General features: G+C 38.6%; 1 long non-coding RNA gene across 2 annotated transcripts in view; it reads left to right on the plus strand.

Moving 5' to 3' along the window:
- Positions 1-18,494, plus strand: part of LOC139706147 (uncharacterized) — a 78,860-nt gene extending 60,366 nt beyond the window's left edge. For both annotated transcript variants that reach the window (XR_011707817.1, XR_011707816.1), the window contains one exon: positions 17,478-18,494. This is a non-coding gene — a long non-coding RNA (uncharacterized lncRNA). The remainder of the gene's footprint in view (positions 1-17,477) is intronic.
- The last annotated feature ends 2,661 nt before the right edge of the window (positions 18,495-21,155 follow it).

The following is a 21,155-nucleotide window of genomic DNA, read 5'->3' on the forward strand; positions in this document are numbered from 1 at the left end:
TAAGCATAATTCAATTGTTGTGTTGTGTGGAAGAATTTATGGTCATTAGAGTTTTATTTTCCATTTCATGTTTGCAAAGTATTTTACAACCATTTGTTAAAAAAAAAGGCCTGAAATTAGTTAAAAGGTGGGTGGAGGTATTACTATATAATTCATTTCAGCATTAAGTGTGGCAGAAAGAAACACCTGCCTTTCTTCCAAATAAAAACAATGCATGCAAATAGCATAAAATTATTATTTAAAGAATGTAGAGTAGTGCCTTTGCTTCCAAGATTTATGAAGGGCTTGTTATAATGAGCTTGTCATATTTTGATGGCAGGATCATATTCACTTCTATGCTTTTTTACCATGACAGATTACAATGACAGGCCCTGGAAAGGTGCTGATGTGAATGTGAGACAAAGAGTATCCCTCTTTGTCTGCAGAAATTCAGTAGAAATTCAACTCTAGTCAAAGTAACTGGTATGGTTTAGATATTAGGTGTCCCTCTAAAGCTCACATGTGAGACAAGGCAAGAAAATTCAGAGGTAAAACGATTGGGTCATGACAGCCTTAACCCAATCAGTGAATTAATCCCCTGATGGAGATTATCTGAGTGGTAACTGAAGGCAGGTAGGGTGTGGCTGAAGGAGGTGGGCTTTGGGGCATGCCTTTTGGGTATATACATAAATATTTATTTTTTAGCTGTAGTTGGGCACAATACCATTATTCTATTTATTTATTTTTATGTGGGGCTGAGGACCAAACCTGGGGCCTTGCACATGCAAGGCAAGCACTCTACCGCTGAGCCACAACCCCAGGCCCCTGGGGTATATATTTTGTACCTGGAAAAGTGAAGTCTCTCTCTCTCTCTCTCTCTCTCTCTCTGCTTCTTGATCATCTTGTGAGCCCCTTCCCTCTCCCTCACTCTTCTGCCATGATGTTCTGTCTTACCTCGAGGCCTGGGGAATGGAGCCGCTTTATGGATTGAGACCTTTAAAACTGTGAGCCCACAAATAAACTTTTCCTCCTCTAAAATTGTTCTTGTCAGGTCTTTTAGTCACAGCAGCAAAAAAGCTGACTAAAACGGTAACTTAACAAATTTGTACAAGAATAAACATTAAATATTTATAAAAATTAATTCACATGATTTATTCTAGAAGGTTGACTCAACTGCAAGGCCTGTATATTAAATGGACATATTTTAGAGCAATATATTAACCATCTGTATCAGCATTAGATTTTCCAAATGATAAGTACTGATGTTTAAAAACTTTTTTTTTAAAAAGAATTTTTTTAATATTTATTTTTCAGTTTTCAGCAGACACAACATCTTTATTTTATTTTTATGTGGTGCTGAGGATCGAACCCAGCGCCCAGCGCATGCCAGGTGAGCGCGTTACCGCTTGAGCCACATCCCCATGTTTAAAAACTTTTAAAATGTTTAAAAACTTTTAAAAAGCAATTGCCCTGATATGTCAAGAGCTTTGTAATGTTTTGAACAATAATAAAAAATAAATAAATAAATAAATAAAAAAGGTTTAAACAGAGAACTACTAGGCTTTTTCACAATTTAAATTATGTTATTAGTTTAATTTTGAACTTCCTAAAATATTTGTACTAGGCATGACTTACCACTCCATCTCCAGTTAGTCCTTCAGGTAATTCTGATTGTTGAATATATATAAGAAATTCATAGGGGGCATGGGGTTAGAAGTGATGGTGGAATGTGATGGTCATTACTACCCAAAGTACGTGTATGAAGACATGAATTGGTATGGAATATACTTTGCATACAACCAGAGATATTAAATGTATAGAGCACAATTTTTCATAAGAATTGTAATGCATTCTGCTGTTATATATAAAAATAAATAAATTTTTAAAAAAAGCAATTGTCCAAGACTGAGGAGGAGGCAGCCTCTCTAGCAACAGCTTTCCAATTTGAGCTTTTACGTTTTTTAATGTTTCATTTTATTGACATTTTTTCCCTCTCAGGAAGAATGTGTGATTTTTACTGGCCTGGCAGGGGGTTATGGTACCTCTTGCCAAAGAGTCCAGAAAACTTAGAATTTTGTACATGAGGGACAAAGACCAGATGTTTAGTTAAAACGACCCATAGCTTTTATACAAATGTAGGAAATGGAAACCAAGACCTTTACTGGGAGTTTTTTCTGTTTTGGGCCCATTTTGGTTTTGATATTTTTAAAATAAGTCAGCAGCCATCCAGTTATTCAGAATGAGGTAATGGCTTATTTTTTGGGTTTTTGTTTTATTGGGTTAAGAAGAATTCTAAGATGTAGAATGTGCTTTTCAAATAATAATTTAATATAAAAGAAAATATAAGACTTTGAAGAGCTTAGGCAGGCCCCAACCTAATCCTTAGGTACTCATTTCCACTGGCTTAGCTACACTTCCCTTAGGGAGGAAATTTGTTGCTGGAACCTACTGATGTAGTTTGTGGAGGATGTTTGCAAGGACACCTGGTTTCCCTTCTCAAACATAGGCATGAAGGCAAATATGTAACCAGAATGCACATGATGACTAAGGCCTACTTCCCAGATGCTCTTTTGTAACTACAGAAGGGGGGCTAATTGGAATATACCCATGAATAGGTGGTTGTTCATTTTTTATTTTTAATAGGAAGTCATGTTATTCCTGCCTGTGCTCCTGTATGTTGCAGGTAACAGCTTCTGCAATGGTGCCCAGCAGCAACGTACTTGCCTAGGTTCTGAGTAGGACCTGGCCCACCTCTGACCACTCTTGCCTCAACACAACAGCCATGTGACCTTCTTCCTGTTTCCAGTCCTTTGACTTTGGCAATACCACCTGCCTCTCTGGCTTTGACTGTTAGCTCCTGTTTGTATCTGAGACTCAGCAGGTGCCTCTATCACTTGGGTCATAAGGACTGGACTTCAGCATTGAGGAGGGGTTTAACCTTTCCCTCAACACTGGTTTGGTTGGAGCCTCAAAGAGGTATGTCCATGATGCAGCCAGGAATCACAGCATAGCAATTCTGTTGGTTACACTCAACCAATTCCATGACAAATAAAACTCAACCAATTCCAAGCAAGAAAGCACAAAACCCCTCAGCCAGATTGTCACTATTGTCTTTGAAGGTGCACTTAAAAATATACTTTGAAACCTACAGTGACTTTGGGCATAAATTTAATTAAAGAAGATTTTCTGGCAATCTTTTGATTCTAAAAGGCAAATTATAGACTGAAAGTTTCTATACTAATTGAGGTTAAATGAGCTAAATAAATGTTAATGTTATCCTCATTAAATACCTAATGGATTTAATTCTATATTGGGTTTTAAATCTTACCAGGTTTTAAATTGGTGAATTTAAGAGATCAGATATTTCCCCTTTGAGAGTCTATAATAAAAAGAAAATAGATAAAGTTGGTAAAGGTTTTAGAGCAAATTTAGAGGCACAATCAGGCATTCAAGCTCAAGGGACAATAGTCTATTATAAACACAGACATAAATGACCCAGAGTATCTTAGAATGGTGGACTTTGGCTGATCAGCCCTTTTAGAGCTGCTCCAGCTCTGATTTATTGATAGGAACAGATATTGATAGGAACAGACAATGATCTACCATGGAGAAGTGATGTGGCTATTTAGCGATCACTCCCTATGCCTCCTTCTCTAATCTCTAGGTCAAGAGCTGTAGAATAGCTCTTGAGGCCGATTTGCTTATTTATATTTACCACCTCAAAATTACTTTATATATCCTAATCTAACCTTAACTGGATAAAAATATCAAGGAAGAAGGAGCCCCAGAATCCAGGGGAGACCTAATATACAGGCTAAACAGGACTTGGGGAGAGATAAAATAGGGGAGAAATCACAGTGGGTTCATGCTGGACCTCCCTGCCTATTAAGCAATTTTCCATTCATGTAAATGCTTTGGAAGTTGAAACTTTCCTATTGACACAGCTGCAAAATGAACCTCTCCTTTACTTGGTATATTACTCAGGACTCCTTGGTTACATGTTACTGAAGTTTCTAATATGTTCAAGTAAAATCGGGTATTTATTATAAGGATCCTGTGATGTATTATGAATGGGATTTTGGGCCAGAAAATCTGTAGCCAAGGACTCAAAAATCACTGACAAGACTTCTCTTAGATTCTCCTTTCTTTACTCTGCATCCGTTTTACCATCCTCTCCTACCACTATCTAGATTTTTAAACTTCTCTATCCATTTGTCAGCACCTTCTGAGTTGAAAAACTGCCTTATCTTTCTCAATTCCAGATTCAAAGTATGAGGGAGGCACTCTAATTGCCTCAGTGTATATAAGGTGCCCCACCCTGAACCAACTTGTGGCTGGGGGCTCTCGCACTAACAGAGAAGATTCTGCTGTAAAGCTGGGAGAGGAGATGGGATGAGTGGCACTACTAGGAAGACAATAACAAAAGGTGTCCAATAGAGTGCAAGGGATAATCTGGACTCTTCTCTTCCTGACTTCAATTATTTCCTGTACAGAGGGAAACTGTTTCCCTGCCTGATGAATACCCCCATTCTGACCTGCAATCGGAGGGTGACTTAGCCATTTTGTGACGGTGCAGGTATTTCTCTGTAAAGATGCTGAGGAGCTCTCCATCCTAAGAGGGCGATAGCCATAAACCATACTTTCAAGCTGTGCCTTCTGGGTCTTTGTTTTTGCAAGCAGGTGTTCTTGTGTGATATTTTTGTAGCTGATGTGGGGTTTTGATGGTTAAAAAAATAAAACCCCAAACAAAACAAATTCTTTCTTCCCGTGGGGCAGCTGAGGGCAAAATTCCCAGCTATTTCTCCATATATCCATCAAAAGCAGTGCCAATGGTGAAAGCCTGTGAGTTCCCCTTCTCTCCTGGCAGGTGAAAGGCTTGGCTCAGGTGTTCCTCTCTGGCATTTGAAGGTGCTCCCGTTTCCAGCATTATGCTCACACCAGATAGGAAGCACTGTCCTGAGGATTTCAAGACCAGATGGTTCAGTCCCTAAATGATCATAAACTCTTTTCAAGTTGGGCCTCTTTCCCTTTATTTTCACACCCTTTATTTTGCAATGGCAATACTTGCATTTTGCTTGCCCCATTTCTTCTCACTGAGTTTACTAAGGTCAAGTAATTTCTATGAAATAGAGTAGAGAGCTTCACTGATTTTTGAGCAAGAAAGTTTTCTACAAAGTTGGCAGATTTTGAAATTTTCCACCAATACTTGGGTTGTCTTCCTCGGAAATACAATACAAAATTTCCTTTATTTATGACAAACTTTGTGGAGATCACTAAGGAATATTTATGTGGAGTTAGTAAAAATAAGACTCTTGTGTTTAATTCCAAATGTAAGTATATTCCTTTGATAATTAGCTTCATAGCTCTGTCCTTTTTTTGACAGTATTGACACTAAATTTAGAAGTAGTAATAATGGGGCATTCTAGTTCAGCCCTGCAAGCATATCTGTCTACAATAAAATATTTGCTTCCAGTGTCAGAAAGTATTTTAGAAGTGTTCATTAGAACAATTTGATAACTGTGTATCCATTATTAATGACCCAAGACGGGGAATTACATGTTACATGACTCATGTGACCAATAAGGAAGCTACCATTTCCATAATGATAAAGAATTCATATCACATCCATTTTACTATTCGGTATCATTTGACCCATTTATGGCTCATTTTGAAAAAGTGAGATTTAAAAATTTATAAAGTTTTTGAATGAAAAAAAATCTATCAGGTAATTTCCCCCTTGCATTGCTAGCAGTAGTTGCTCTCCATCTAAGAGGTGGGGGCCATTTTGTCCCACACCCTTCTTGGACAACAGACTAACAAAGGAAGTTGGGGTGCTCCGAGTTGTGCTTACCCTCTCCCTCAGGAGGGTGCTCAAGCAGAGGACACACATGCTCACTCTGGGAAGCCTTCTGAGGTGTCAGTTGTGAAGAGCTGGAATGGGGGAAGGTGAATGTGGGTCAGCCACATTCTGGAACAGAACAGAGCTAGGAGGTGAAGTGCAGCACTCTGTGGCCATGTGCTCTCTATTCAGTGGCCCAGACAAGTTTCTCAACTGCCCATCTGGAGAAAATGTGAATAAATGTTCAGCATGGATGGCTGAGTCCTCAGCCCAGGAAGCTCCTAGTCAACGTCAGTTACCAGTTGGTGCTACTGCAATTTTGCAGAGTTAATGAATCAGTGCATGGGTGGGTGGGAGGAAGAGGAAGTGCAACGCAGGCTGGAAGGGAGGGGAGAATCATTTGGAAGGCTGGTAGGTTTTGTGCCAGAAAGAAAACTATTAAATGATTCTTAGCTTGTTATTCTTTCTCCATCCCCCCAAATCTCAAAAGTGTTAAATTTGGAGGGCTCCAGATTGTCACACTAGAGAACCAGGGGCAGCATTATTCTTACTGCATGGTAAATTAGTACCCAGAGACTTGACCTCCTGTCCCATGTGATCCCATTGCATCACTCTCTCCCCTCTCTCTGGACTTGCCTGTGAACAACAGTTGCTGAAGTGATTTTGATGAAATGTGACATTTGCAGACTGTGGCCACGGACCAAAGAATCTGAGCTACGGTATCCAACATTTTACAGGATACAAAATAGAAGCTGGCCAGCATTTATTGCTTGTACTAACAGCTTGAGCCAAGTTTCCTAAGCCTACGAGAGTAGACTTCTTAGTGCTGCTAATTTTACTATGAGCAAACAAAAGGGAAAAGGGGAAATAATGCTGAACAGCTGACGGAGAGTGTTGGCGAGTGCGACGTGCACACTTCCAATCTAAGGAGAGGATGGCTTTCTGTTTTCTAAAATGAAAAAGCATAATGGACAAAAGGTTATAAGCAGAGATTCCACACTGGCCTCTCGGGATGGCAGTGATTTACACATTAAGGTAGCTACCAGGGACATGTTAAAAACTCTTCAGGGAAATTTTCAATATGATGGATAGAATTTTAATATTAATAGAGGATTCATCATGAGAATGTAAGTCATAGACCTAAATCTCCCTTCATTAATTGAATCGTTCTTTTCCAGACTATTATCCAGCTAGTACATGTTTTAAATAGGGTCCTATAGCAGGTGTGAAGCCTTCCTTTATCTGTAATTTCTGGAGTTCTGCTCATAGGAACAGTGGCTGAGTCATTCATCTTTCACTATGTAATCCAGGCCATCTGCATTTCCCTTCTTAACTTTTATTAATATTTAGTAATTCTTAAAATATACTCATATTGAACTTTAACAAATAAAAAAGTGTAACTCAACACATAATATTCCACATACATGAAGTGGGTATAAAGGGAAGAATGAAATTGTTAATCTATTTGCTGATCATTATACAAAGAATGAAAGTAATTTCTGTTTAGTATAGTTATCTAGCCTATAACTACCAATTACATTCAGGTTCATTGTTCAGTCATTTTCCTCTAGGTTTTCCAATCTTCCTATAACACTGAAAGCCAGAAAGAAGGGTGGCATATACTCTAGAATCCTATAAGACAACCACAACCATTTTGGAATGAGAATGATATCAGTGCTGATATTAACAATAATACATGTTAATAAAAAAAGTAGCAAGCTATTCTTATTTCTTACACACATGACAATAGTGGAGTGCTTTACATTCATAATTTTTTTTGCATTACAATTCTTAATATACCTTTATACCACAATTTATCAAACCTCTGTTTGTATATATGGTATGTTGAAACCAAATTCTACTTTTTTTGAGAGAGAGAGAGAGAGACTCCAGAATTTATTAGTGGAGTACATGACCACTTTTTTTTTTTATCTTAGTCTAAAACATGCATGAGAGTAATTCTATGAATACATACCAAAATACAGACATAAGGTGTATACTTGGAAAAGTAGACCATCAACTTGTATCAAGAAAAGGGAGCTTTCCCACTATTGTGTATAATTATAATACACCAATAAAACAAAGAAAAAGAAAAGAGCCTTAAACCCAGGAATTACTGCATAATGCGTTTCTCTTCTCTAGATTTCTACTCCCATTAGCTCCTCTTCACTGCAGGTATATGTCTGTGGAATATCCAATGTAACCTTGGGTGTATCATTTCATGTATTTGATGGACATAAATTTTGTGAGATGTAAAGGTGCTGAGAAGTCCTGCTGTAAAGGAAACCGTTTAATTTAGAATTCACATTTCTTAAACTTTCTCTTCACCATAAAGTCCTTTCCACTCTACCAAGTAAGGTCTATAAGTAATTGGGAAATGCTGTTCTAAGGAAGGTATTCCTAAACTTGCCTCTTCCTTTTTTACTTTTGGGGTTTGATTTTCATTAGAAACTGTGTAGTGAACCCCTGTCACCTTTGAAGTCGTGGCTCAGATGTTACTTTCTCTTTGAAACTTGTTCCACTTGCCCTAGAATGAATACTCCTCTTATCTCCTACCCCCATAGGTTTTTTTTTTTTTTTTTTCCTTTTGGCAAATCTTTGATAATGTTCAGATCATGAGCTGGATTATTTTTCTTTTCCACTTCTCATGTTCAATCTCCTTTCTTTTAAAGGGTGTGCTTTTTTTTTTTTTTATTGCCAGTGCCCTACAAAGTGCCCATCTTGTTGAAAAATCAACAAATACCTGTGGAATGAACGAGTAAGTCAATAAGTAGAGTCTGGGGGCTTTGGCAGAAAAATTATCTTTCTGGTGTATTTATGTGTGATAAATGAATGAACCCTTTTGAGTTAAGTACTTTTTAATGTTATACTGACTAATTTCCATACAGTTGATTGAATTGAGATCAACTCTGATGTGAAGTGTTTAATCAGTTATTCTGTGAAAAAATACAAGATTGTTATTCAGACTGTTTTCCCCTTGTATAGACATGAATGGTACATATAAAACATTCCAGTACCCATTCATAACAAACATTTTTCTTATCTATACTATCAGTCCATAATTCAGAATTTACCTTGTTTCTTAACTGCTATAGAAGAACCTGAAATTTATGGACCTTTTTATGTTTCATTAAAACATAGCATTACAAACTTCCAGAATTAAAAGGTCTGACTCTGTTATGCTTTTAGCCTTTTTAATTTTTAAAGCTTTTTCCTGGTAGATTCCAGGTTTTAGTTTAATATTTATCAAGCTTTGAGCATATTTTATTTCCTCCTTCCCTCTCTCTTTTCCTTCATTTAAAAAATATTTTTAAAGATGTACTGTATAAAGATAGCTGTCTCCCTCCTGGTCTGTAATACCAATGTTAACACTGGTGTATCACTTTGTGTTTGGTTGCCATAACCTTGGGATAATGTAAGCATTCCTAAGCAAGACGGAGGCTTGGCTAGAAAGCTACATTTATAACATCTTTTTTGCATTTTCCTGTTCTGTTGAAGATGGTTCACAAACCCACAGCCTGGTATAGAACATTAAGAGAAATTAGTATGCTCAAGAAATTTAATTATGTTTCTGTTTTGAAGACTAGGCTGGCAAGTCAGGCAGGGCAAAGCCAACTCTTTTTTTTGAGGTAGGACCCCTGATTGGAAGAGGAAGATTGACAAAAAGGGTTAAGCCAGAAAGATTTATTCACTTGGGGACAGGAACACCTGCTCCCTCCATCTAATTCTTTTTAGTACCGCTCATGGTTACCCCTGGCACCGTGGGAAGGTCTAAAACAATCAAATGAACAAAAACAAACCCCCTAAATGGAAAGTAGTTGGGGAGGGGAGGGAGGAGTGGAAGAAAGGGACAGACGAAGAGAGTGAGACCAGATGATATAATGGGAAAAGCACTTGATTTAAAAATCAGGGAGTTTACATTTCTAGTTTCCACCCTCTGTATAACCTTGGGCAACTTATCTAGCTTATAATTTCTTCATGCAAATATTGGTGGGCTATCTGCTTCCCAAAGTTTGTACTGGTATTATGAGATAAAGAAGAGACCCGAAGGAAAGAAAAATATATGCGACTGCGATTGGTAAAGGTAGGTCACCCAACTCAGGTGCTCTTGAGCAATTCCCCCTTCCTCAAATCTGAGGGAAAATTGATTTGACTTGGAAGTTTCTGTTCATTAGCTGGGGTAGAGATGAAAATCTGGTTAATAGAGAAAAGAATTGTTACAGATAACTCCTACCAGAAAGCCAGAAGACCATGACAGTCGATAGAGGCCTTGTTAACCAGCTCAATCTTGCACCTGCAGGTTCATTCCAGGAAACCAAGCCTGGAAATGCACTTGGAGCCTCAAACTTTCATCTGTAGATGGGGTAATTTTGACAGGGCACAAACTCCTTGGCTAAGTGCCTAAGAGTTCCTGGGAGCCAAACCTCTGGAACAGTGTTAATAGACTTAACACTATTCGAAAGCCAAAACAAAGAGAATGAGTTTCACATTCTCAAACAACTGCTCTGACGTCTGAATTCCAAAGGTGTTCCAGCAACAGAGCTCACAGACTTGGAGTCTTGACCATCAGAGTTTTCCCTGTAGCCCATTTCAGGGTAAGCTTGGGGGACAGTCAGCTGTGGAATGTTAGACAAGTAGAAGAGTTTCCAGAGCAGCAGATTGTTAGAACTATTTTCTGGGGAATCATCTGTGAAGCCATTCTTATTTTTACACATGGTATATCTGAGAAAGGGATTATTTAGTGATTGCAACATTTTTTGTTTTATGTGCCTCTGAAGGCAAGATATGTTTTGTCCTCCATCAAGTCTTAAAAAAAATATTTATCCTGGCATCTTCCCATTTTTCTTTCCACATGGAAACTGATATTTTTAAGACTGCTTGTGAAATCATTCCTAGGTATGCACATTATATGGAGATCTTAGAAAACCTTTGAAGGAAAATGAATATAAAATAATTCTTTTATGGACCAGACATTACAAACCATTCTTTCATTGGGATTTTCTTAGTTAAAAAAAAAAAGAAAAGGTATGTTCTTTTTCTAGTCAGACAGAAGATTGAAAACAGTATGAAGGGTAAGGAAAAAATGAGAATTTGAAAAAAATGTTCTCATGATAGCTTGGCATTCATGATGCTATCTTATGATTAAATAAAGCATGAACAATAATTTTGGGTTAGGTATGTTTTTCAATTATGCATTTGATTTGGGTAATAAAAGGCGCAGGCTTTTCAATAATGTTTGGAATTTAAATATACTGTTTCTTTTTCCCACTCTTCAGGAGAGCACTTATAACACAGAAGTTACCTCTAACCCATTCTTGTCCATTAAAAATTAAATGCTTTTACAGTAAATTATTAAAAGTGCTAGGTTGGCTGCAAATCATCAAAGGTACCATAAACCATTATGCAAGCAAGCAAGTGAGAAGTCTGATTAAATCTAAGGGATCTGAAGGCACATACATCCCCAGATATCCATAGCGAATTTGAAACTACAAAAGCAACCATAAAATGCTACATTAAATTACTTTAAAAACTCTTACAGGATTTTCAAAATTCAACAGTGACTTGCCTTTTCAATTAAGTATGAACTAAGAATCTCCTACCATCAAGGTATAGACACACTACCATTTAGAAATTATTTCCACTTTCTTTAAAGCTGCAGCAAAATTAACCCTATTTTCCAACTGATATTGTGTACTTAATGGATCTGAGGCACTCTGACATATTGTGTTGAAAATCTAGTTATTAACTAAATCCTGTTTTCCTCCCAATGTCTATGCTATTATTTAATTGCAATGAAAAAGATATGATGTGTTCTGGATGTCAAAATAATTTTGAAAACATTAGAAGTATTTAAATATGCTTAAAGAAAAAAGATCATTGTTCTGGCTTTAATTACTCATTGTATACTGCTGTGGTTTGAATATGATTTGATCGTTTTCCCCAAGAGTTTGTGTATTGGACAGTTGGTCCCCAATTTGGTGATTTGGGAAGGTGGTGGAAACTTTAATAGGTGGAGCTTAGTGCTAGGTGATTAGGTCACTGGATTTTCTACCCTTGGGAGGAACTAATGGAGTTCTTGTGGGATCCTGGCTAGTTCCCATAAAAGGGTTATAAAAAGACCAAGACCTGCCCTGTATACCAAATATAGAATACCTAACAGGGCACCTGGCCTATAGGAGACAATATGAGAAGAAGATTTTATTCTTGTTAGCTTCATTTTTCACTTGAAAAGTCAGACTTCACAAAGACTAATTCATCCAATACTATCTGCATAATGTTAGTCCAGGACTGAATGACTCTGAAGCTACTAACCCCCAGCATTACTGGCCTTCTTAGAATTCAGCCTTATAGGCAACCAGCTAGTTACACATATTACACATAAAATGGTCTATTGAGCCAATTCTGACAATTGAAAAGATAATAAAAATATAAATATGGAGGTAACATTGAGACATGTTGTGACAATGGTAGAGAAGAGCAATAGCTATCAGAGCCAGCATTCACAGAGAATCTGCCTCTGCCTCCCACCTATTTTTCACATCTGCCAAATGGGATGAGGATAGGTAATTCTGCAGCTTAGCTGGGAGGGATTGGTTTGGGTGACTAATGCATGTGAGTGAAAAAGTGAAAAACTTTTGAAGGCCAACCAAGCATCAGATGATTTTATCTGTCAGTGGTTCTCAAACTTTGGTCCCCATCACATTTGGGATTGGGCAGGGTTGGGGTGGCAACTTCAGAATCTCTGCTTCAATAGAATTTGCACTGCTTACCAGCTGGCAGGGATACCAGGATTTCTGGTCCACTGATTCCACTTTGAGAACCACTCATTTAAGTTTGTATAACTTAATTGTAATCAAATCTCTGTAATGTGGGTGTTATTAGCCCCATTTTTGTAGGTGGGGAAAATGGAGTTTAGGAAACTTATCAGAGTAATAGTTTAAATCCTCATGAAAGAGAAGATGAGAAATTGCCTTCCAAGAATCTTCAGAATTTTGGAATACCTCTAGTGGGTGACAGAAACACAAAACTACAGATATTAATCTCTACTCCCCTGTGACCCTCGAAAGAAGGACGTCATCAGAATGAGACAGAGACTGTGCTTGGTATATATCCAGTGCTGCATGTTCCCAAAGAAGACAATGAAAACTGAAGCCCTTCTTTCAGAGATCCTTAAGAATTTTAATTGGGAGAGACTGAGGCATGGAATGGTTTAGTGATTTGTTTGATTTCACATAGCTTATATCCCAGTGCTGCTACTCATACTAACTTGAAACTCAATTGAGTTTTAATTATAAGAAGGCAACTTTAAAGCTTCTATCTGCCACCTTGATTGCCATCTGCCATGCTCACCGTCTAAAAAGCATCTGAATGCTAAGGCAACATAATGAGGTGGAATTGTACTAAATCAGGAATCAAAGTTCATTTATTTATACTATTTTTATTGGGTATCTTTCACATGCTAGGCACTAGTTTGGGTGTTAGGGATAAAGTGGTAAACAAGATAGACAGGATTCTTTTTTTTTTTTTTTCATTCTAAAGACAATGAAAACAGTTAATGGATGAGTTAAAAGCCCACAAAAACCATAAACAAAATGTAGGAAATTTAAGAGATTGATAAATACTGTTAAGAAAATCAAAACCCAGATAATGTGGAAAATAACCATAGACTCAGAAATTTACAAACACTGGTTTAATCATTTACTAAAGATGCAGAAAGAAAGAAAAGAGGGAGATTGCCTACTAGCTAGAGGTTTATCTGTCACATCCTGGTTCTTAACATTTTACTTTTCTGAGTTCTCTTATCTATGACTATAACCCAGGTTTCCCCTCCAAAGTTCAGAATTGCTTTAGGATCCTCAAAGAAGGAATGCTCTTGTATTCACAAGGAATCAAACTACAAAAAGATGATAATATGTGCTTGGAAAGATATGCAGAGGTACATTTCGAAAACTGGCTTAGTATTTGTAATCATATAAACAAAGGATTCAGATATGCATTTAAAAGTCAATGGCAACAATCATAATAATGTTGATTCAAGCAAGAGTTATTAATGGCTGGTCAAGTTTAGCGCATGTTTAGTTTTTCCCCAGCTCTGAGTGATATTACAGTAATAACTTGAAGTCAGCCATGGTGAGATTTTTTAAACCAGGAATTTGGAAAATGCTACCATGTAGACCTTTGAAAATTATTTTCCCCCCTCCCAGAGGGCTGGTTATTATTAGGAGAAACTCCTTCATAGATCTCTTATGCTTTTATGTGTGGTGCTGGGTATGTCAAGAATGTGTCCTGACCTCTATTTGCCCAGGATATTTCTCAGCGCTTTATTTTCAGTGAGCACTTTGAGATCATGACTCCCTCTGGGTCAAAGAGCAGTCTTGTTTACTGCTCACTATAAAAGTGGTGGATTCTTGAAGTTGTGTTTTTCTTCTACCAAGCAACATGCTGCATGTTATGGGTTAGATATTAGGTGTTCACCAAAAGACATTGAGAGAGACAATGCAAGGACATTCAGTGGTGAAATGATGGGGTTATGAGAGCCTAAACCCAATCAGTGAATTAATCCCCTAATGGGAATTAACTGAGTGGTAACTGAAGGTGGGTAGGGTATGGCTGGAGGAGGTGGATATTGGGGCTTGTGCCTTTGGGGTATATATTTTATATCTGGTGAGTGGAGATCTCTCTGCTTCCTGTTCATCATGTGAGCTGCTCCCCTCTGCCACACTCTTCTGCCATGATGTTCTGCCTTATCTTGAGTCCTGAGGAATGGAGCCTGCTGTCTAGGGAATGAGACCTCTGAAACTATGAGCCCTCAAACTTTTCCTCCTCTAAAATTTTTCTTGTCAGGTCTTTGAGTCACAGTAGCAAAAAAGCTGACTAAAATACTGCATATGCTATATACTTGTTACGCTGTGAGTGATCAACTCTGTCTTCAGCAACCATCCATTAAACAGTAATGGACTAACCCAATAGTTTATAAAGGTAGGATAAACTCAAATTGCAGCTGTGACAGTTTGGGTAGCAAGGATGTCATGATGATGGAGACATGGCTTTCTGGAAGAAGGGAAAGAGTTCCATAAATCAGATTCCAAGAGGTGAGAAAACTCCCTGGAATCTGGTAGCTAATATTCTTGCCCAAGTAGTGGCTGGGGGTGGGGGAGGGTTATGAGTATAGAAGGTGGTGGGAGGGGAGAGAGTTTCTCACTTTCCTATCTGTTAATTGACTTAAATTAATGCCCAGAAGTTAAGCTGCAAAAAGTCAAACTAAACAAAGCAGCAATATGGTGCTTGAGTGTGTCTTTTTCTTTGCTTGGTGGGCAGAGGAGGGAATGTTATCAGGACGGTGGGCAAGCAAGCTCCATAGCTCCCACTGTAAGACACGTGTCTACGTCTGCTGAGCCAGGAGTGCACAAAGTCAAGCAATTTGTATTAGCGATGAAGACTTCGCTACTTTATATAGAGTTTTCATCAACCAAAAACATTGGTGTAGATAAACTGAAAACAAGGAAAAGTAAGCAAAGAGCCTGGCCTACCAGTGCAGAGGCTCTGCATTCAACGCACCTGGCCCTTGCACAGCTGGACTAGGTCTTTGAGAGAATGGAGTGCTATGCACAGCGGTCTCCAAGGGCCCTCAGAAGAGCATGGTGGAACTATAGCTATGGTGTATACAGAGGCAGGGAAAAAAGTATCCCTAGTCCCTGGTCTCTACTGGACATCAGGAGCATATAAGGGAGGAAGTAGTACTGGTGCTCAGTCACTGGCTTTGGGGTGAGAGTTTGAAAAAGGCTCAGGGCTAAGTTTCCTTTGGCCTCCCTACCAGCCCACTGTAGTGTGGTCTCTCTTGCTAGCATTTGACCTCTGTCCTCTCAGCCAGTAGAGCACAGACTGTTGCCACAAACCCTGATATACACTCAGGTTAGATTACTTGGTGCTTGAATTCAAGGGATTTGGACACTGCTGGTAATGGGGGTGGGAAGCTAATGTGGCTTACCGAGTGAGACTTCTGGCCCAATCCAATGTGCTGTTTTGGATTGCACTGCTGAGTGTGTTATGGGTTATAGTGTTTTACAGACTTGTGCTGTGAATGCCCATACATGTCAGAGCGATTTTTCTTGTCCAGTAGGTCAAACAGAAAAAAAAAAAATACTCAGAGTGAAGAATGGAAATCTTAGCATATGTTTAGGTGATAATGACCACCCAGAGTCTAGGAGAAGACAAGTTTCATTATGATGGCTCTAATTTTCTGATGTAGCCAAGTTCCTTAAAGGCAGCTATTAGCATGTTACTAAGCTCCTATTGAGACTGAGTCTTGGCAATGGGAGCCTCCGACTCTCAGGTTGGTTACTCTTATTTTGGGACAGATTAACTTGGATTGACAAAATAAGGTGGGAAGGTTTAAACAGCCTCTCTTGTCAAATGGAAAAGAGCAACTGTAGTGGCATCTCAGATGCCACTAATTTCTACACGAAAAAGTGACAGTGATCTCTTCGGGGGAGAAAATATCCTTCACTCCACTACCTGAAACAGCTGCTGACTTAGGGGACCTTGGGTTCATCTCTAACACGGCCTAGTTTGGGGATGGACGGCTAAGGCGACAGCTGATGGTGTCCACCAGGTGGCAGCAACCATCCAACTGCAATGAAAAATTTGGATGACTACGGACAGGCAGCATAAAGGGTGAAGGCCAAAACCCTTGTCTATGACAATATTCTCAAGACTTCTGACTTTTGGCCTGTTACTAATGGCCTAGCTCCTTGATTTTCCATTTAGACGTCTAAGACTGGCAGATTAAAGGCACCCCTCTCTGGGGCCATAAACCATGCAAATAAATTGTATCTGCCAATCAGACCGTCTGGATCATTTGTGACTGTGCCAGCCATAATGGCCTGTTCTCTAATCAGACCAACTAGCACTGAGCTTTTCATGGAGCCTGCAATGGCTCAGATTGCTGTCACTGCCACTTGGTTTTGGTACCTCGTCAAAGGGGTAACATATCCAGCATCACAGACTGGGCACAGTAAAGAACTGTGTGTTTCTAATGCAGACTGCATGCCATATACTGCACAGGAGTCACAATTCTGCCAAGATTTGGTCTGTTTGTTCTGTGGTGAAGTAGGTCACATTGCATGGGACATTACCTCTGTCTGTTCCTAGCAAATTGACTGTGTCACAGCTTTGAGTCCCTTTTGAGACTCCCATTGTTGCTTCATGGCTTTGACATTTCTTTTGGGTTATGGTATTACAATTCCATCCAATCAGCCAACTCCAGTCCCACCACTGTGGCCCTTAAAATGAAATTGTGTCATGTGTTAGACGTTCTGCATCATTTGCAAAGACCATCCAACAATGGGCTCATAGTCAAAGAATTTAAAGGACATTCAATGTTCCTTACCCTTTGCAGTATTGCCGAGTGCTGGAATGGGAGTCTCAAAAATCAGGTCAGAAGGATTTCTGAAGCTCTGTCTCTTACCTTTTCCTGGTCTACACATTTTAATAAGGCAGTCTGATCACTCAACATGGTTGTCAAGAGTTTTTATTCTTCTTGCCATTCCTGGAAGGTGATCTGGACATAAGGAGGACCAAGTTATATAGACTTTTTTGTTTGTTTAGGATTCTACTGTGACAATTCATGAACATAATATATCTTTCTTTTCCTTAACAGAAAATCCAGATCAGCCCGATTGGTCCTGAATGATTCTGCAGTTTCTGATGCCATCAGTGTTGACCAACACACAGCCCAGCACAACATTATTTCAATCTGAATGGTGCAAAACCATATGCCTCTCCTGACGCCTGAGTAGCACTAGGATGTACAGTGAATGGAGACTGAGGCTGTAATACTCAGTGACATGGATTTATTTTTAAAGTAAATTCATAATTGTGATCCAAATCAAGTTTAACAAGTCTCAAACCGGAGTAACTGGGACCCTTTCAGGTTATATGTTTGTATGTGGAGTAGAATGGACATTCAATGTCTTGCCAATTAGGATGGGAGCTGCTTTTTGACCCACCGATTGTCCTCTATAATAATTGATATTGACACTAAGGACCAATGAATTATTTTAACTCTTAAATTTTTTAGTTGTAGTTGGACACAATACCTTTATTTTATTTATTATTATGTGGTGCTAAGGATCAAACCCAGCACCTCAACGTGCTAGGCAAGCACTCTAGTGCTGAGCCACAACCCCAGCCCTTTTAACCACTTTTGGGTGGGTCATTATGGATGACATACTGTTGGGGCAGGCCTCAAAATGGCTGTAGTTAGCCTGCCAGAAGTATTGGTGAGGGAGCCTATGTTATGTATTTAATGTGTTGTCAGGGCTGGGAACTGGCTATGTTATGGTTAGTCAAGATCAGAAACTTAGACTCAAGGTCATAAACATTGACTTATGAGCATGGACCCCTCTATGTAACCTGTTGGTAGTGTGCTTTCTTTGTTTGGCCTGCATATAAAAAGGAACTAAAGGAAATAGGCTAAGGGGAGGACTAAAATGAACTGGCTGGGGGCTGGCTAGTTGCTGTGGCCACCACTGAATAAAGCATGTCTACTATCTATTTTGTATCTTCTTCCACCTGCCAAACCCCAAATCTGTTTCCCAAGTCAGAGCCCCAGCCCCCACACGACACAGACTGACTTTAGAACACATGCTGGGTGGTAGAAGGAATAATAGCCACCTCAAAATGTCTACATCCTAGTCCCCAGAACCTGTGAATATGTTACTTTACAGAATAAAAATTGCTTTGAAGATGTGATTAAATTAAGGATATTGATGTGGGAGGGGTTCCTGGATTAGCTGGTTATGCCCAATGTAATTGTAGGGTCCTTATAAAAGGAAGGCAGGAAAGTCAGAAATGAGAGCACAGGTGTAAGGATAGAAGCGGAATTCAGAGAGGAGAGAAAATAATCTGAGGATGAGGAATAGATCATAAGCCAAGGAATACAGGAGGCCTCTGGAGCTGGAAGACGACATGACAGCTTCCCAAAGCAGGACACTCCTGAAGACCCTTTTGACCCATTTTAGATGTAGGCCCTTATGAGATAAAAGTTTGTGTTGCTTTAAGATGCTAAGTTTGCAACAATTTATTACAGCAGTAATAGGAAACTAATAGATTACAGTACTATCACAGTACTACGCAAAAATGGGGTTGTGATGTAACAATTACACCAAAATGTGAATGTGGCTTTGGAATGGGTAGTAAGTAGAGGCTAGAAGAATTTTGAGGCACATGATAGATTAGGCCTAGAGAACCTTGGGAAGACTAAATAAATTTTATACTGAAGATTTTGCCTATGATGGCTCAGAGGAAATTGAGAAGCATGGTAAATAAAAACTGTATTATTTTAGAAAATACCTAAATGTCATAAACAGACTTTTGGTTAAAAAAAAAAATGGATGCTAAAAACACCTCTGAGAAGAGCAGAGAGGAAATGAGGAACATGTAACTGGCAACTGGAAGAAGGCGATTCTTGCTTGCTTAGTGATGAAAGCAAAAAGGTGAAAATGCTAGATTTTTTTTTTCTTTCCACTGCTTCTAAGAATATATGAAAGGAAATGGATGGAAGGAAAAAGTATTAAGAAAAATAAATCAGGACCCAGTGATTTGGGAAATTCTCAGCCAATTTTCACTGCAAAAGACACTAAAATTAGGAGATCAATTGTCAAGAAAGAGTGCCCTGGAGACAATGCCAAGGGTGTGGCTGGATAATTTTTTTGTCAGTACTTTAAAATATCTAGCCTTTTGATCCTTCTAATTATTATTATTTAATTAGAGTTCTTTGATGAGATTAGAAATGACTTATGGACACTTTAAGCCATCTAAGCAGAAGCCAGGAATAGAGAAGGGGTTATCTTGGAAACATCTGAGAATGACCTTTTTGTCATTAATCTCTATGACACACATAAGAGAATCACAAGGGTTTTGGGAATTGTGTGTGATCACAAGCACTTCCAGACTGGACTGAAAAGGACAGAAGTAGAATGAGATAAAGAAAAGTTTTAGGATTCCCATAATTCTACAGGCAGGAGGTGGGCTAATAAAAATATGTACCTGCAAATATGTGATACCATTCAAGGAAAAAAAAAATACAATGATACCAAGGGCAGAGCTTCAGACCCAGGGGATAATTCCCAAATCTTGAAGCTAATGGAATTTGTCCTGAAGGATTTCAAAATTGCTTAGAAGCAGTAATTCTTTTCTTTCTTTCATTTTCTATTTACAAAACACTTTTATTACACAGGGAAAAAAAAGCACAAAAGGAAATCTTGTAATCAAAGTTAATATTACCAGTAATGGCACAAATGGAATTGTTTGCTATCAAATATAATGTGATAAGAACACATTACTTCTGTGAGATTTCAGCAAAAATAAATAAATCGAATCTTGAGGAAACAAGACAAACCTGAAGAGAAGGAGACAGATGATCTTGGATTGAATTCTTGAGTAATGCAAATTTTTCTTTCTTTTGCTACAAAAGATAGTATTAGGATAACTGGTGAAAAGTTAAATAAGGCCTGTAAATTATGTAATAGCTGGTTATCAATGTTATTTTTCCTAGAATTTAATAACTACCAGGGTTTTGTAAGAGTGTCATTTTAGATATAAATACTTGAGTGTATATTTCTGTCTGTAACTTTCTCAAAAACAGTTCAAGGGGAAATACACACATAATATATTTATATATAGACAGATGATTAAGAAATAAGGGACTGAGTATGGTGGCCCACGCCTGTAATCCCAGTGGCTCAGGAGGCTGAGGCAGAAGGATCAAGAGTTTAAAGCCAGCCTTAGCAAAACCAAGGTTCTAAGCAACTCAATGGGTCCCTGTCTCTAAATAAATTATAAAATAGGGCTGGGGATGTGGCTCAATGGCCGAGTGCCTCTGAGTTTATTCCCTAGTATACCCTCCCCCTCCCAAAGAAATATAGAAAAACATTAGTGTTTGGTGAATATGAGTCAAGGGTCCATGGGGATTATTTGTGTGTGATCTCAGATATATATCATTTACCTTCATTTCAGACAGTGCTCCCAGTCTTACAAATGTGGAGCACAGTGCTGTGCTAATTAGAGTAAAAGCTGAGCTGCTGTAACAAATAGGTCTGGCAATCACAGGGGTAAGGAACAAAGAACTTTATTCTCATTCTCAAACAGTCCAGAATGGGTAGGTGGCCCATTTGTTCTTGCAGTCATTCAGGACTTCTTCTGTCTGTCTTGTTTCTCTCTATTTCATAGGACTCTGTCCTCTTCTCCATGGTTGAAGCTACTCTGCAGATGTGTCATGTTCTAGCTCATGAGAAGAGGTAAGAAAGTGGTAGAGCACATGTTTTAAGGCCTGGAC

Source organism: Marmota flaviventris, chromosome 1 (genome assembly GCF_047511675.1).
Source record: "Marmota flaviventris isolate mMarFla1 chromosome 1, mMarFla1.hap1, whole genome shotgun sequence".
Lineage (NCBI taxonomy): Eukaryota > Metazoa > Chordata > Mammalia > Rodentia > Sciuridae > Marmota > Marmota flaviventris.